Raw genomic sequence first — 17,085 nt, forward strand, 5'->3', positions numbered from 1 at the left:
TTGACTAAGTCAAATCTCACTCGAAACCCCCATAATCACAATCGACTAGTGATTATGTTCCAAAAACTCATTTTACTCAAGGTTTCATCATCAAAACATATTACTTGCATCAATTTACACAAAACCCATTTTGACCTAATCTCAAGTCAAAACACCCCTTTTGCAAGCTTACACAATTAATCACTTATAACCTAAGTTAACTAGTAATATTAACACCCGAACATGATTATCAACTAATCAATTTCATCATCCAACCTAAAACCCACCAACAATGGTTATCAACAACATTTACTAGCTCAATCACCCAATAATCAACTAGTGGGTTTACTCAAGAACAACCAAATCAAAACCCCAATTATGAACACTAATCAAACTATGAAAACTCGGAGTTAGAACTTACCAATACTAACACAACTTGCTAGGAGCGAGATGAACAACTTTAACACTCGAGCTTTTGATCGATTCAAGCTCCTTCTTCCCCAAATCTCTAAATCTCTCTCTAGAAATCTCTCTCTCTAGATGGAATGGTAGTGTTAGTGGATGTGAAATATGATCCAAAATTGGAACTGTGACGACCTGAAAATTTCCGACCAAATTTAAACTTAATCTTTATATGGTTTCGACACGATAAGTAAAGTCTGTAATGTTGAGTCTCAAAAATTTTGAACTATTTTGTATATTCAATTGACCTTCGACCATTCCCGATGATTCACGAACAACTAATTTGTGAATAGATATATATAATTTTATTTGAAATATTATTTGAAATAATATATGATTTAATTGTGGGAAATAAATATATAAAATAATATCAGTATATTTGATATTATTAATTTAATATATAATATATAGATATGCATATAATTAAATATATGTATATAAATATATATGCATATTATAAAATGAAATATTATATATTGTAATTATTACAATCAATGTTGAAAAATAATAATATATAATAATAATTATTTAAAGAGTATAAATATATATAAATAAAGTATATATAATATATATTTTGTGATTTTGAAGTTATTTAATAAACGACAGTAACACTCAATTGTCATTCAATAGATAGTAAACGAGTTAAAAAGGAACGTATGTGATTTTCAAATAAATGGTGATCCGATAATGAGTTCTATAAATTTTAGGCTTACTAAAAATGTATTTAGGAGTTAATTGTTAAATTTGAACACTTTTCATATTTTACCTGGAATCGAGCGTGGACAGTGAGGTAATTTTTATTTAGTAATTAATAATCAAATTTTATACCATAATGACTAAAATAAATAAATATAATTATTGTAAAAATTTAAGAATTTTTCGAAGACTTTTAATCATCACTAATTTATCAACTGACCACGAAATAATATCCTAATAAAACTGTCAGCATATATTAACAAATCATGATTTCTGTTTAGTTTGGTGAAACACGTTTTAGTTTATTTTATTATATTATAATTATTATTATATTATTAATATTATTATTATATTATATATTTATGTTTTCAAATGATTTAACGTACACCCGTGAATTGAAAAGGAACATGACATTTGTTGAATGGAGATTACTATTTATTTCACTGTATAAATGATTGAACCTGTGAGTACTGCGCGTTCCCTTTCTCTTTCTATCTAATCTATCTAAATGATCTCTATATTATATATCATATACCTATCCTATATATATATATATTCATATAGAGATTTATATAGACATTAGGATATACTAAACCCACTTCTAATACAACCATCTTCCACTATCTACATGTCACCAAGCACTATAGTGAGCCAACCAAAATCATTGTCGGTTACAACCATAACACCACACACACAACCGTCGGTCACATGTCGCCACCATCGAACTTACACCATAATCACCATCGATGGTTATGGACACTCGGGAATCATCATCACCACTTTCTAACCACCACTCTCTCTCATCTATCTATCTCTCTCTCTCCTATGCTAGTCCAATAAACACCACCATTTTTTTGAAACCTTCCATCAAACAAAACCCATCGTGTTCATCTTTGTTACTGCGATACCCATTTTCTATTTCAAGCTATTGTTTCGATTAAAACCAAACCCACTTGGGTTTTCTACCGATCGTTTTTCTAGAAAACGACCTAAACCAAGAACCCTATTACGGCTACTGCTATGCGTGTTCTACTTCTTCTGCGATAACTTTCTGTTTTCAGGATCAACTCACATAAATTCCCCCCATCTTGAAGCCCCCATTACATAACCACAACAATCACCAAACCATTATCATGGTTTACTGTTACTACCACCAATATTTTCTATTTTTATTTTTCTCTTATTTGGAACCCAACCTCACCATCTTCATCGCTCTTAAACTACCACAAACCATTATACTTATGACTGTATTGTTGCTGCTATTTGTTCCTTGTTTCTGTTCGACAGGCCACAAACCCGACCCAAATATCAACTAAATTACAGCTTCACCTGCTGCTACTATACTGTGCGGCTATTTTGTTCATGTTTTCATCGTAAACCATCACTAAAAACCACACCTACAAACATCAATCAATTGATGAGTATGTCTTCTGTTTATGCTCCTACTGTAACTAATAAACGATGATGATAATTATAAGTTAAAGATGAGGATTATGAATTTGTGATTATGATTTTATGTGAATCACGATGATGAAGGAAAGATGATGAGTGCTCGACGATAATGATGAGATGCAAACATAGTTGCACGCCTAATTCTTTTTTATTGTTTCTGTCCTCAATCGAATTACTGAACCCCACCACCAATATTACATCTTGCAATTTAAATTAATCTCAGTTGGGCTTATTCTTTGGTTTATTTAATTGGGCTTCAAAAAGAAAATCCAACCGGTAATTTGTTCGTGGACTAGCTGTTGTTGCTGCTCGATTTTTTTTACAGTAACTATAAAAAATAATCATGATAATACGAGAAGATGATAATATCATGATGATGTTAAAGCTGAATGATGAAATAAACGTGAAATGAATGTAGATGATGATAATTAAGAATAAAAAAAAAGATAATGATTATGATAATAATTTGAATAATAATGTTTAGGATCACGATAACATGGTTAAGAAAATGATGATGATAATTAAAATGATATATGATAATAATGATGGTGACGATGAATATGATAGTGAGATGATGATAAGAATGATGATGATGGATATTAGGATTATGGTGATGATGGAAGAATGATGATGATGATCATGGAGTGATAATTGTATGATGATGATGATGATGTTATGATAGAAATGATGATCATGACATGAAAATGACGATGTAGAGATGATAACATAATAATGGTATAAATTCTTATTTATTATTATTATTATTATTATTATTATTATTATTATTATTATTATTATTATTATTATTATTATTATTATTATTATTATTATTATTATTATTATTATTATTATTATTATTATTATTACTTTTCATATTAACAATACTATTATAATAAATAAATAAAATCTATAAAAGAATATAATTATTTCAAAAACCATAATATTACAATATAAAATATATATAAACTTAGTTAATTAATATATTATATGTTAATATATATACACTTGTTATAGGTTCGTGAATCCGAGGCCAATCCTGCATTGTTGAGTTGTTCAATGCCGTCATATGTATTTTTACTACAAAATACAGTATTGTGAGTTTCATTTGCCTTTTTACCCTTTATATTTTTAGGCCGAGAATACATGCGAATTTTTATAAATGTTTTACAAAATAGACACAAGTAATCGAAACTACATTATATGGTTGAATGATCGAAGCCGAATATGCCCCTTTTGCTTGGTAGCCTAAGAATTAGTAAACCGATCTACTAATTGACGCGAATCCTAAAGATAGATCTATTGGGCCTAACAAACCCCATCCAAAGTACCGGATGCTTTAGTACTTCGATGTTGTTTTATCATGTCTGATGGATGTCCCGGAATGATAGGGGATATTCTTATATGCATCTTGTTAATGTCGGTTACCAGGTATTCAATCCATATGAATGATTTTTGTCTCTATGCATGGGACGTATATTTATGAGAAATGGAAATGAAAATCTTGTGGTCTATTAAAATGATGATATTGATCGATTATGATAAACTAATGAACTCACCAACCTTTTGGTTGACACTTTAAAGCATGTTTATTCACAGGTATTAAAGAAATCTTCCGCTGTGCATTTGCTCATTTTAGAGACATTACTTGGAGTCATTCATGACATATTTCAAAAGACGTTGCATTCGAGTCGATGAGTTCATCAAGATTATTATTAAGTCAATTATAGTGGGATATATTATGAAATGGTATGCATGCCTATCAACTTTCGATGTAATGAAAGTTTGTCTTTTAAAACGAATGCAATGTTTGTAAAATGTATCATATAGAGGTCAAATACCTCGCGATGTAATCATATGTTATTGTATTCGTTCTTATTGATTAGGACGGGTCTTTACAGGATCCCAAACTGATAATATGGCTACACATCTGGCCTCAAGTTAAAAGACCAAAATGCCCTTCATTTAACTCAAAATAGCAAAAAGCAGAATTCTGTCGAAGGATAGGTGCGCGGCGCGCACCAATGCTTGTGCGCGGCGCGCACAAGCTCAAACTCAGCCTGTCAGTTTCTGTTTAATTCAGTTTAAATATCCAACGTTTATGTACACCTGTACACTTGGGTTTAGGGTCTTACATAGATTTTCAATAAGTTTCTTTCTTGGTACCTTAGCATAACGTTCGTTATATATTAAGCGGTTACCCCTCATATGTGAAAAGCATGTGAGGGTACTTTCGTCTATGCACATTAACAGACCAAAAACCAATCTTTTACATCATATAAAGCACAAGGACATTGCCACGTGTCCATCTACTAATCACCCTCTAATTCCTTAATCCACATGTTAATCTCGGATTAGTGGAATAAATCAGGCTTAATACTCCTGAAATCACACCACGTGTCACATATCTATTCGGCAATTAAAAGAAAATTAACAAACAACACCAAACAATCTTCTTCTTCACCCTCTCTTTCACCCTCTGCCTCTTCACCGAAGAATATGTCCTCAGGTCGCCTTAATAGAGAACGACGGTACCACCAATTAATTAGTAACGATTTACTCTTCATAACGGTATAAAATTTATATATTTTTGGATTCTATGCGAAAATCATCTACAATTCAGTTACGGTTCATAATTTCCGTTTCTATTAATGTTACGAAATAGAAACCGATAAAGTTGTTAATCTACCAATGTATCATGATGGAGTGGCATGTATACGTTCATCTATTTAGGGATAATATGATTTAGGGTTCATGCTAAATCAGTTTCGTGTAACTTCCATCAACGGTTACGGTACAAATCGATCAATCATTCAATTCAAACAACCATTTATTGCATCTGTGATTTTAGGGTTTGTAATATGTTCAATTTACATTACCTGATAAATTTGTTAGGGTTTGAGAACTGATTTTCACAAAAGTTGGTTCCTGATCATGCTGATGTAATTTGTTGATTCAAGATTCATCATTTCATCCGTAAGTGTTGTTTGATTGAGTATTGGTCCTGTATATATTTGTTAAATTTGTGTAATTTCAGTATATATTTGTCATTTTTAGGAATTCCAATATACGTTTGTAGATTTTGTACAATTTTATTGGTTAAGATTGTGCTCTCATTGTGTTTCAATTTTAAAGGTTGATCATCAATTGATCATGAAATTTTGTTGTTCAATTTATTATTGTTGTTGAACTTTTCCTTAGGTGATTGAAGCTGTGGGTTAGTATTTTGTGTTTTTGGATGTTGTTGTTGCTGAAAGAGTTATGAAAAAGAAAACATATGATAGATAATAGAATGGTAGGTTTTTTTTTGTGTTGAAATATAGTTTATGGTTGTAACACCCATTTTCTAGTTACATCGCATGGAACGTCTTACGTAGTCTAAAGGTATGTAATTTAATCTTCAAAACGCATCTACCTAGTCCAACTTGTTATGTGTATTAATTGGGCATTAATTGTATTAGGTGACTTGCTTTGAAGGTTTACAAGTTTGTTGTTGGGAATCTCACAAAGACGATAAGGTGAGTGGAATATTTATGTATGTATGTATGTATGTATATGATTTATTTGCTCGTATTAATTATGCACATAGCCATTTTGTGCACATGGTTGTGAGTAATAGCCGTTATTAAGTGATGCCATAGTCGTTTTGGAACACTTGGGGATGATACCATAGCCGTTTTGGGACACCTCGGGGTTAGCATACCATAGCCATTTTTGGGCGCTAACGGTTGTTATGAACACCGATGACTTGTTCGCGAGGTCATTCCCTTGTGACTTTGGTTAACCATGGTTTATACCTCTTGATGTTTAGCATTTCATTATTATTATGATTATTATGCTAATGATGTTGCTAGTTGTACGATTTGACGATACTAGTTTTTGTTATGAGATGATATGCGATTATATGCATTATATGATGTCGTGGATGCGAGTAGGTAAATTGTATATGCATGTATATATTTATTCTACTCACTAAGCTTTAGCTTACCCTCTCGTTGTTTATATTTTTAGATGCGGGCGCGGATCGTGGCAAGGGTAAAGTTGTGGACTGGGCTTTTCCCCTTTAGTGCCTTGTGGATTGCTTTTGGAAGTTTGACCTAATGTTTGGGTAGTTTAACCCCAAATCCATGCTCTAGTGATGTTTGGAACTTAAACTAATTGGTCGAAACTTATATTTTTGGGAATTGTAAAATGGGTCATCGAACCCGAAGTTGATGTAAACATTTAATTATGTTGTATGCGCCTTTTGAACATGTAACAATTAATTGTGATGTGATTATTTGTTGGTTATGACGACATGTTATAATTTAAAAAAAAAGTGTACATTTTTCTTAATATAACGGGTTGGGTCGTTACAAGTGGTATCAGAGCATGGTATAAGGGATTTAGGTGACTTGAGATAGGCGCCTAGACTTAGACTTTTGCATTGCTATATTATATGCGGGACTTGTAGGATTATAGGTCGGTACGGGTTTTGTTCAGTGACTCGGTGAATAGGTGGACTAATGATGATAATGTTATGATGTTACTAATCGTGCTCTATTGTTTAGAACATCGAGCAAGATGGTTGTGGTACGTTTGAGCGTGGCACGGCATGCGAACGTAATAGTGATTCGCGACCACTATTACGGTTGCAAGTCAAGTCAAGCAAGGACGTGCGACAAGTATTGAGCTAGGTGTGATGTGCGTGCGAAAATATGTGTGTATATATATATATATATATATATATATATATATATATATATATATATATATATATATATATAATGTTTTTGTTGGTAATATCTAATCCGTTTCGATCCTTAGAATGAAGATGAGAAATGGAACGGAGACAAACAACGGTGGTGGTACTCAACATGTGGAAGAAGATGAGATGGCCACCAATATAGAGGCCGCTCTAGAAAACTACATCTCGGTTTTCTCCCGAAAAGTTAAACAAATACTCGAAGAGTCGGTTTCAGAACATGTGATCGATTTAATTCGAGAACAAATGGCCGATGCCGTGAAAGAATAAGTTGAAAGGAGGTTTCCTAGACCTCAAAATGGGGGAGATATGGTGTTTAGCTATAAAAACTTTATGGAGACTAAGCCTCCTCATTTTTCCGGGGATCCCGACCCCATGAAAAGTATGGCTTGGATCTCCGATGTTGAAGGTTGTTTTCGCACTAGCGAGTGCCCACCTGAAAAGAAGACAAGGCTTGCTACTAGTTTGTTAAGGGGCCATGCTAAGGATTGGCTTGATGGTAAAATTGACATGGTGGGTGACGCGGCTTTTGTAGGGTTTTCTTGGGAAGAGTTCAAGAAAGAGTTTTTCCTTGAGTATCGTACGCAAGCGGATCTTTCTAAATTGTGCAACGAGTTAAGAAACATGCGTCACGGGTCTTTGGACCTAAACACTCTTAAACCTAACTTTCTCGCCAAAGCGCGTTTTTGCCCCTAGTATGTAGGTAATGACCAATTGTTGATGGAAGATTTTCATGCGACTCTTAGAGAAGATTTGAAGGGTAAGATTAGTATTGGTCATGTTGAGACTTTTGCTAAGCTATTGGCGGTTGCAAAAGGGTTTAAAGCGCAAGCTCCGAGTCCGGTTGGTTATGTGTCGAGTAAGAGAAAATTTGAAGCATCTAGTTACTCCAACAAGAAAAGCAAAGGTGTGTCCGAAAGCATCGAAAGTGTGAAAAGTAGTGGCCCGAGTACTTTTGCACCTACACGTTATAGTTGCGGGAAGAAGGGTCATTTCGCCCGTGATTGTTTGAGTAAGACGGTCACATGCTTTAATTGTCAAAAAGCGGGGCACCGGAAGTCGGAATGTCCCGAATTATTCGGTGACCAAGTAAAGAAGCTAGAGAAGGTGGCGGGTACGGCTAGGGGACAAAATTATTTGATGACTAATGATGAAGCCAAACAATCCAATGAAGTTGTCTCAGGTACTTTCATGGTTAATTCTAATCCGGCAAGGACACTATTTGATAGTGGTGCTAACTTATCATTTGTGTCTCCACGATTTGTGTCTAAGCTTAATAAACAGCTAGCTAAGTTAAGTCATCCTATAGAAGTTGAAATAGCAGATGGTAAGATGGTGCTAGGGGTTGATGTGTGTAAAGATTGTAATGTTGTGTTTGGTGCCGAAACCTTTAAAATCGATCTTATCCCGATGACTTTGGGTCAGTTTATATTGTTGTGGATATGGATTGGCTTGATCGTTATAGAGCCAATATTGCATGCCATGAAAAGTTTATTCGTGTAAAGGCCCCAAGTGGGGGAGAGTTAATTATTCATGGCGATAAGCGAAGGAGACTCGTACCATTATGCACTTATGCACGGGCGCGTTGTTTCCTTAATAGTGGTGGCATGGTTTTTCTTGGCCATGTAGTTGATACTTGCGAAGAGCCACCATCTATTCGTGAAATTCTGGTGGTTAGCGAATTTGAAGATGTGTTTCCGGATGAGTTACCAGGTGTTCCGGAGGAAAGACAAGCTGAATTTCGCATCGAGTTGATTCTGGGAGCTAATCCCATTGCTAAAACGCCTTATCATTTAGCACCAACAGAAATGCAAGAATTGATGAACCAAACCCAAGAGTTTCTAGAAAAGGGTTTTATTCGACCGAGTGCGTCGCCATGGGGTGCTCCGGTTTTATTCGTGAAGAAGAAAGATGGTAGTATGCGGATGTGCATTGACTATCGGGAGTTGAACAAAGTGACGATCAAAAATCGTTATCCATTGCCTAGGATCAACGATTTGTTTGACCAACTCCATGGCGCGACTTACTTTTCTAAAATTGACTTACGGTCCGGTTATCACCAAATGCGAATTCGTGAAGAAGATATTGAGAAAACGGCCTTTCGAACTCGTTACGGGCATTTTGAATTTGTAGTTATGCCCTTTGGTCTTACGAATGCACCTGCGGCATTCATGGATCTTATAAACCGAGTGTGCCATCCTATGTTAGACAAGTCGGTAATTGTGTTCATTGACGACATACTTGTCTATTTCCAGAGTATGAAGGAACATGAACACCATTTGCGTGAGGTGTTGAAGACGTTGAGAAAGGAGAAGTTGTATGCTAAATTCTCTAAGTGTGAATTTTGGCTAAGGAAAGTGCAATTCATTGGCCATATTGTGAATAAAGAAGGCATTCATGTAGATCTGGGGAAGATAGAGACGGTAAAGAGTTGGGGACAAACGACTACACCTATGGAAATCCGAAGTTTTCTCGGATTGGCCGGTTATTATCGTCCTTTTATCCAAGACTTTTCTAAGATCACCTCTCCATTGACAAAGTTGACAAGGAAGAATGCGAGGTTTAGTTGGGAAAATGAGCAAGAGATTGCTTTCCAATTACTGAAATAAAAATTGTGTCAAGCTCCGGTTTTGGTGTTGCCGGAAGGTGTAGAGGATATGACGATTTTTTGTGATGCCTCATTAAATGGGATCGGGTGTATTCTAATGCAATGGGATAAAGTTATCGCTTACGCCTCTAGGCAATTAAAGGAACACGAAAAGAATTACCCAACGCATGATCTCGAATTGGCGGCGGTGGTCCATGCTTTGAAAATTTGGCGCCATTACTTGTATGGTGTTAAGTGTACGATTTATTCAGATCACAAGAGTTTGAAACATCTTTTTGATCAACGAGATTTGAACTATCGTCAACGTAGGTGGATAGATGCGGTAAAGGATTATGATTACGAGATGCTTTACCATCCGGGTAAGGCGAACGTAGTCGCGGATGCGTTGAGTCGAAAGAGTCAACATCCGGCGATACGAGTAGGATCATTACGCATGACTATTACTAACGATTTTCTTGTAAAGCATGGTGAGATACAAATTGAAGCTTTTGTTAATAACAAGCATGAGGAAAGAATCAAGGGACAAATGAAGTCTATTCAATTGGGCCCTCACGGGTTGTTGTCCTTTCAAAATAGAGTGTGGGTGCCAAAGATGGGGGATTACCGAAAGGTGCTTCTTGATGAAGCGTACAAGTCAAAGTATTCCATTCATCCGGGTGCAACGAAAATGTACCTTGATTTAAAGAAAGAGTATTAGTGGCCCGGAATGAAACGCGATATGGTTAAGTATGTTGAACAATGCGTTACATGTTTGCAAGTAAAAGCCGAACATCAAAAACCTTATGGTAAGTTGCAACCTTTAGAAATCCCGAAGTGGAAGTGGGAGCATATTACCATGGACTTTATTACAAAGTTGCCAAAGACAGTGAGGACCCAATATGATACTATTTGGGTGATTGTCGATCGATTGACGAAGAGCGCCTTGTTCCTTCCGATTCGTGAAGCGATTATGTCAGAGGTACTTTCAAATTTGTTCCTTAGGGAAGTGGTAGTGAGACATGGAGTTCCCGTGTCTATTGTTTTAGATCGAGACACCCGTTTTACATCTCGGTTTTGGAAAACGTTTCATGAAGACATGGGTACAAGGTTGAACATGAGCACGGCGTATCTTCCTCAAACGGATAGTCAAACCGAACGTACTAATCAAACCTTGGAAGACATGTTACGGGCGTGCGTGATTGATTTTGGAGGTAGTTGGGACGAACATTTACCATTGGTGGAATTCTTGTACAATAATAGTTTTCATACTAGTATTGGAATGCCACCATATGAGATGTTTTATGGTAGAAGGTGTCGAACCCCGATTTGTTGGGGTGAAATGGGTCAAAGGGAAGTCGGGATCACCGACTTGGTATTAGAGACTAATAGTAAGATCGAAATGATTCGGGCTCGTTTGAAAGTGGCGCAAGATAGACAAAAGTCTTATCCGGATAAACGTAGGCGACCGATCGAATTTGAAGAAGGTGATATGGTGATGCTTAAGGTTTCACCATGGAAGGGTATTTTACGGTTCCGAAAACGAGGGAAACTTTCTCCTCGGTTTATTAGACCTTTTCGAGTTTTAGCTCGAGTTGGTGAAGTGGTTTATCATTTAGAGTTTCCCAAAGAACTTGCGGGGATCCATAACACATTTCATGTTTCCCATCTTTGTAAGTGTCTAGCGGATGACTCGGCGTGGGTTCCTTTAGACGAGATTGTGTTGAACAACAAGTTGGAGTATGTTGAAGATTCGATTGCAATACTAGATGAGAAAGTGAAGATGTTGCGAAACAAGGAAGTTAGAACTTACAAAGTGCAATGGCGACATCGAAAGGGATCTGATTTTACATGGGAACCCGAAGAGTTTGTTTTGGTGTATCTTCCGGCTTGTCATGCGGCTTGGATCGCGAGGACGCACTCCGATTCAAGTGGGGGAGAGTTGTAACACCCGTTTTCTAGTTACATCGCATGGAACGTCTCACGTTGTCCAAAGGTATGTAATTTAATCTTTAAAACGCATCTACATAGTCCAACTTGTTATGTGTATTAATTGGGCATTAATTGTATTAGGTGACTTGCTTTAAAGGTTTGCAAGTTTGTTGTTGGGAATCTCACAAAGACGATAAAGTGAGTGGAATATTTATATATGTATGTTTATGATTTATTTACCCGTATTAATTGTGCACATAGCCGTTTTGTGCACATGGTTGTGAGTAATAGCCGTTATTAAGTGATGCCATAGCCGTTTTGGAACACTTGGGGGTGATACCATAGCCGTTTTGGGACACCTCGGGGTTAGCATACCATAGCCATTTTTGGACGCTAACCGAATAGCCAGTTCTTACTCACACGTTGATCAAGTGATGCCATAGCCGTTTTGGAACACTTGGGGGGTGATATGTCACGACCCTACTTTTTCCGTTATCTTTTACCGTTTATTATTTAAGGTTCGTTAATTTTTATTCATGCCATGTCATTTCTATGACTTATATTATTATTTTAGTAGTAATATATTATTTACTATGTGTTATATGAATATTTGTATTCGTATTTAAAATTGTGCGTTTCTACGTGTCGTGGATTTCTATCCGGCGAATCATTTCGGTTTTCAAACCAATGGTCAGACTTTTGAGATTTTTAAATCTAAATTATTTTATTTATGATATTTTTATATCATATGAGTATATATAGTATTTCTATATTTTATTTTCCACGCGTGCGTATTTTCTTTGAAGATTTAATCGCGTAACCGTGTTTTCGCGAATCGGGCTTTGTTAGGACTTTCGGCCACAAACTTTTTATCAAATAATAAATTTGGGTTTTGAGGCCCACTCCCCATGTCAAATTCGTCCAAGTACCCCCACATAGCCCATCTATTTCATATTTGGTACATAAACTTCATTTTACACTCATTTGATCACTTTTCCTTTTCCAAACCCTAGCAAAAACTCTCTCCTTCTTCCCTCCCCACTTGTGGCCAACTTTATACTCTTCCACCTTAAAAATACAGCCAACAACAATCATCATACAATTATTCTTCATCTCTCAAAATTAATTGCATAAACGGATTCTCCTTTTCGCGATCTACAAGCTTCATCTTCTTGATTCTTGATTAGGGTATAATCACAAACCCTAGCTTTTTCATTTTAATCTATTTTTACTGATTTTGATGTTTAATATGATTGTATAGTGCTTGTATGTTGTTGGATTATTGATTGTATGCATAGAATCACTCGTTATTACATGGTTTCGGTTTGATTGATTGTGGACAGCAGACTATTCGACCATTTCAGTAACTTTAACTGATGTTTTCGATAAAATAAAGTATTTAGATGAGTTCCTCTCATCAAGACATTGATTTTAGACTCCGGATTCATGTTATTTCGATTCCCGGAACATAAGATATGATTAAAATGGTGTTTTCATGAAATTAAAATGTAAAAACGAATGTGTTCAGTTTTGGTCCGACTTTGTGACCATTTTTGGAGTCTCTAGGGTGTACTAGTGTGTTAGGATTGATGATTGGATAAACATTCATGTTCGAGTCATCGAAATCCGGGCTACGGATCACCCGTTATGACTAAAACATGTTTTTGAACGGATTAAAGCTCCAAGTTGAATGGTGGCTGTTGGTCATGACTTGGTGGCTGTTCTTGGGGTGTTCTTGAGTACACTAATGTGTCGGGTGGTTAGGTTATGGTAAGATATATATAAGACTCGCCGAAAACTGATTCCCGGGGCTCAAGTTATGACCTGATGAACTTTTAATTAAAACTTATTGTTATTTAATAAGACTTGTGATATAAATAATGAATTTCTTTATTAATAAATTACTTATGATATAAAAAGTAATTATTTTACTTTAATACTTATGATATACATATTTATTATATCATTTAGTAATTAATTATGATTAATTAAACTTTAATCAAACTTATGATTAATAATACTTTTATTATTAATGAAAAATACTTATGGTAAGTATTAAACTTATATTATGAGATTATTTTAATAAGACTTATAATAAGGATTAATTAATTATTTAATTGTTATAAGGCTTAGTTATTATTTAATTATAATTTAATTATTAAATACTTATGATTTAATGATTATAATTAGAAACTTATTGTAACATCCCGCGTTTTTCCGTTAAATTTAATTTTAAAACCGTTTTTTTATAATATCTTTCGTTATTTAAATTCGTATTTTCCGATGACTAACGTTCTTAATATTCCCGTTATTTAATTATAACATCACTCGTTTACTCGAGCGTTTTAAGAAATATTTGTTTGGTTAACTCCCGCACCCGACAACAAACTTGAGGGACTAATCTTGGCATTTGTCCAAATGTTTGGTGACTAGTCACCACCTCCCCATCTCATCCATTCATTTTTCCTCTTCTCCTTCTACCTCATTTCTCTCTTCCATTTTTGAACCATAAACACCCAACTCACAAATTCATCATCTAAATCCGATTGGAGAAGCAAACATCAAAACAAATTACATATTTGGAATCCTCTCTTCATCCTCTTCGATTTGGTACCAATTTCATAGCTTGGGGTAAAGTTTCTAAAAACTCTAGATTTCTCTAAATTCATGTTTTTGACTTGAAATGGTGTTAGTTAGTGTCTATGGCTCGTGTATAACATGAATATATGTTTTGTTTGCTCGATTCGTTGTTTTGAGTAACTAGTTTGAACATTTGAAATGGGTGTGCTTAATCCTTAATTTTGGGTGAGTTAATGTTGTTAAATTGTTAAAGTTTATGTTTTAAAAATGTTACTAGCATCTTTAGCATCAATTTGATGTGTAGGTTGATTTGGAAAACATCATTAACATGATTATTGGTTTTGTGATTCTTGATTAGGGTTTGATGAACTCTAAAAGGAAATTTTGATGCTTTGAATGCCATGAAATGTTATTAGTTAGTGATTAGTTGTATTGTATGTTTCATTACCTTCAAAACGGCATATCATATGTGTGAATTGCATTCCCGAATCTTAAAATGCGTTTTGTAAACTTGAAACGATGGTTTTGAACATTTAATGACCACTTGACGAGATTTCGCTATTGTAAATGATGTTTTTGCTTGATGAAAAGTGGTTAGTTGTATTCCTTGTCAAAATACCTTTCCAACGATATAAGATACTTGTTTTGGATGTTTACGGTTTAGGATTTATGGGTATTTGAAGTTGGATTCGTGCTTGAGTGTGAAAACTGCCAGAATTCTCTGCACAGGTAATGGCGCGGCGCGCCATATACCCGCGCGGCGCGCCAAAGTGGTCTGTCCAACTTTGTCGATTTTTGAATAATGTTTGCTATGCTACGCACCTCCGATTCACATGTAACTTGTTTTAACATGCTCATATATGATTAAAAACCTCAGAAAAATAGTTCGGGACCCGACCCGAACGTGTTGACTTTTCGTTGACTTTGACCGACCGAAGTTCGACTTTTTTGTCAAACTTAACCAAATGATTGTGCAATCTTCCTAACTTGTTTCTATACTTGTATCTTGCATGAAACTTGACAAATTGATTCACATGCTATATTTAATCGAGTCGTAACGAGCCATAGGACTAATTGAACACATTTCGCCCGACCTTGTGACGTAACCGGTTAATTAATACAACTTACTTGTTTAGGTCAAGGCTAAGCAACTATCATGCACACGTTTACTTTGTGAAGTAATTTTATACTCGTGCACTCGAGGTGAGATCATAGTCCCATCTTTCAAACAACTTTTATGCTTTAAACTATGGGATGAGAAACATATACGTATCATACTTTTATACATTGAACACAAGTACAAAAACGAACATTCCACGTACGGGTTTGAACAAAAAGCCTCAATTCAATTATCATTAGTTACACTTGCAGGGTGTAAACGTGAACTTATATTATGTGATCACATGGGCTTGACGAGCCTCATTCGGACGGTTCGCTACCGTTAGCGGATGAAATATATTTTCGGGTCTAGTGTATGTTCTAACACTACGCAAAGGGTGCAAAACAGTTAAGTTTGATAATTGGGTGCCCGGGATACAAATAACAACTTTGGAATGCAAATGATTTTGATAATCATCTTATACTAAATCTTGTGGTTCAAATACAACGTTTACTAAAACACCTATGATTTCACCAACGTTTTTCGTTGACAGTTTTCTATATGTTTCTTACGTTCATACTTGGCTATTTGATACATGCTTCCGCGTACACTCATATTTGCTTGGAGTCAAGCATGCATGCATACACTCTGATTTCTTGCTTGGGGTCAAGCATACATACATACATACGCTAGTGATAGCACCTTTGGATTCAAACATATTGTTTACATACTTACGCTATTTATAGCAACCGCGATTTTAAACTAATTATGTCGCAAGTTACCTCATTTATAATTTATACTTTTGCAAACTTAAAATTGTTGTCGAACGGTTTTGTAAACTAAACTTTGCAAGCATGATACGTTTCAAAAGAATGCGACATAATTTTGGTCAAACGAGTCTCATATAGGGACTACGACCACGTTTCGGGACCTCAGTTAGCGACGCCGTCAATGACGATTTTGTTCGGGTCGCCACACTTATGATATGATTAATAATTCATTAATAATTAATAATACTTATGATATGATTAAAATTTATTATTAATTAATAATACCTATATTATGATTAATATTTAATTAATTAATTAAATACTTATGCTATATTAATTATATCATTTAAACTTATGTTAACTTTAATAATTCATTTTAATTTAATTAAACTTATGTTATGACATAATTATACATATATGACTTTAAATAACATTATAACTTATATTATTATTATGACTTACACTTTTAAAATTAATGTTGACTATGTTTGACCAAGGTTGACTTTTGAGTTGACTTTCGGTTGACTTTGACTTTCAGTTGACTTTTGTTGACTTTCTAATTAAGGAAACTTTCCTAACTTATAAACTTTCCAAAAATAGCAACTTTCTAAATATGAAAACTTTCTAAAAATAGAAACTTTCCTAAAATAAAAACTTTCCTAAAATAGAAACTTTCCAAAAATAGAAACTTTCCAAAAATGGAAACCTGCTAAAAATAGAAACTTTCTAAAAATAGAAAGTGTGTGTCCGTACGCTATTTCGATCAAACCGATGCATGTTGAGTGTTGTT

Source organism: Rutidosis leptorrhynchoides, chromosome 1, assembly GCF_046630445.1.
Source record: "Rutidosis leptorrhynchoides isolate AG116_Rl617_1_P2 chromosome 1, CSIRO_AGI_Rlap_v1, whole genome shotgun sequence".
Lineage (NCBI taxonomy): Eukaryota > Viridiplantae > Streptophyta > Magnoliopsida > Asterales > Asteraceae > Rutidosis > Rutidosis leptorrhynchoides.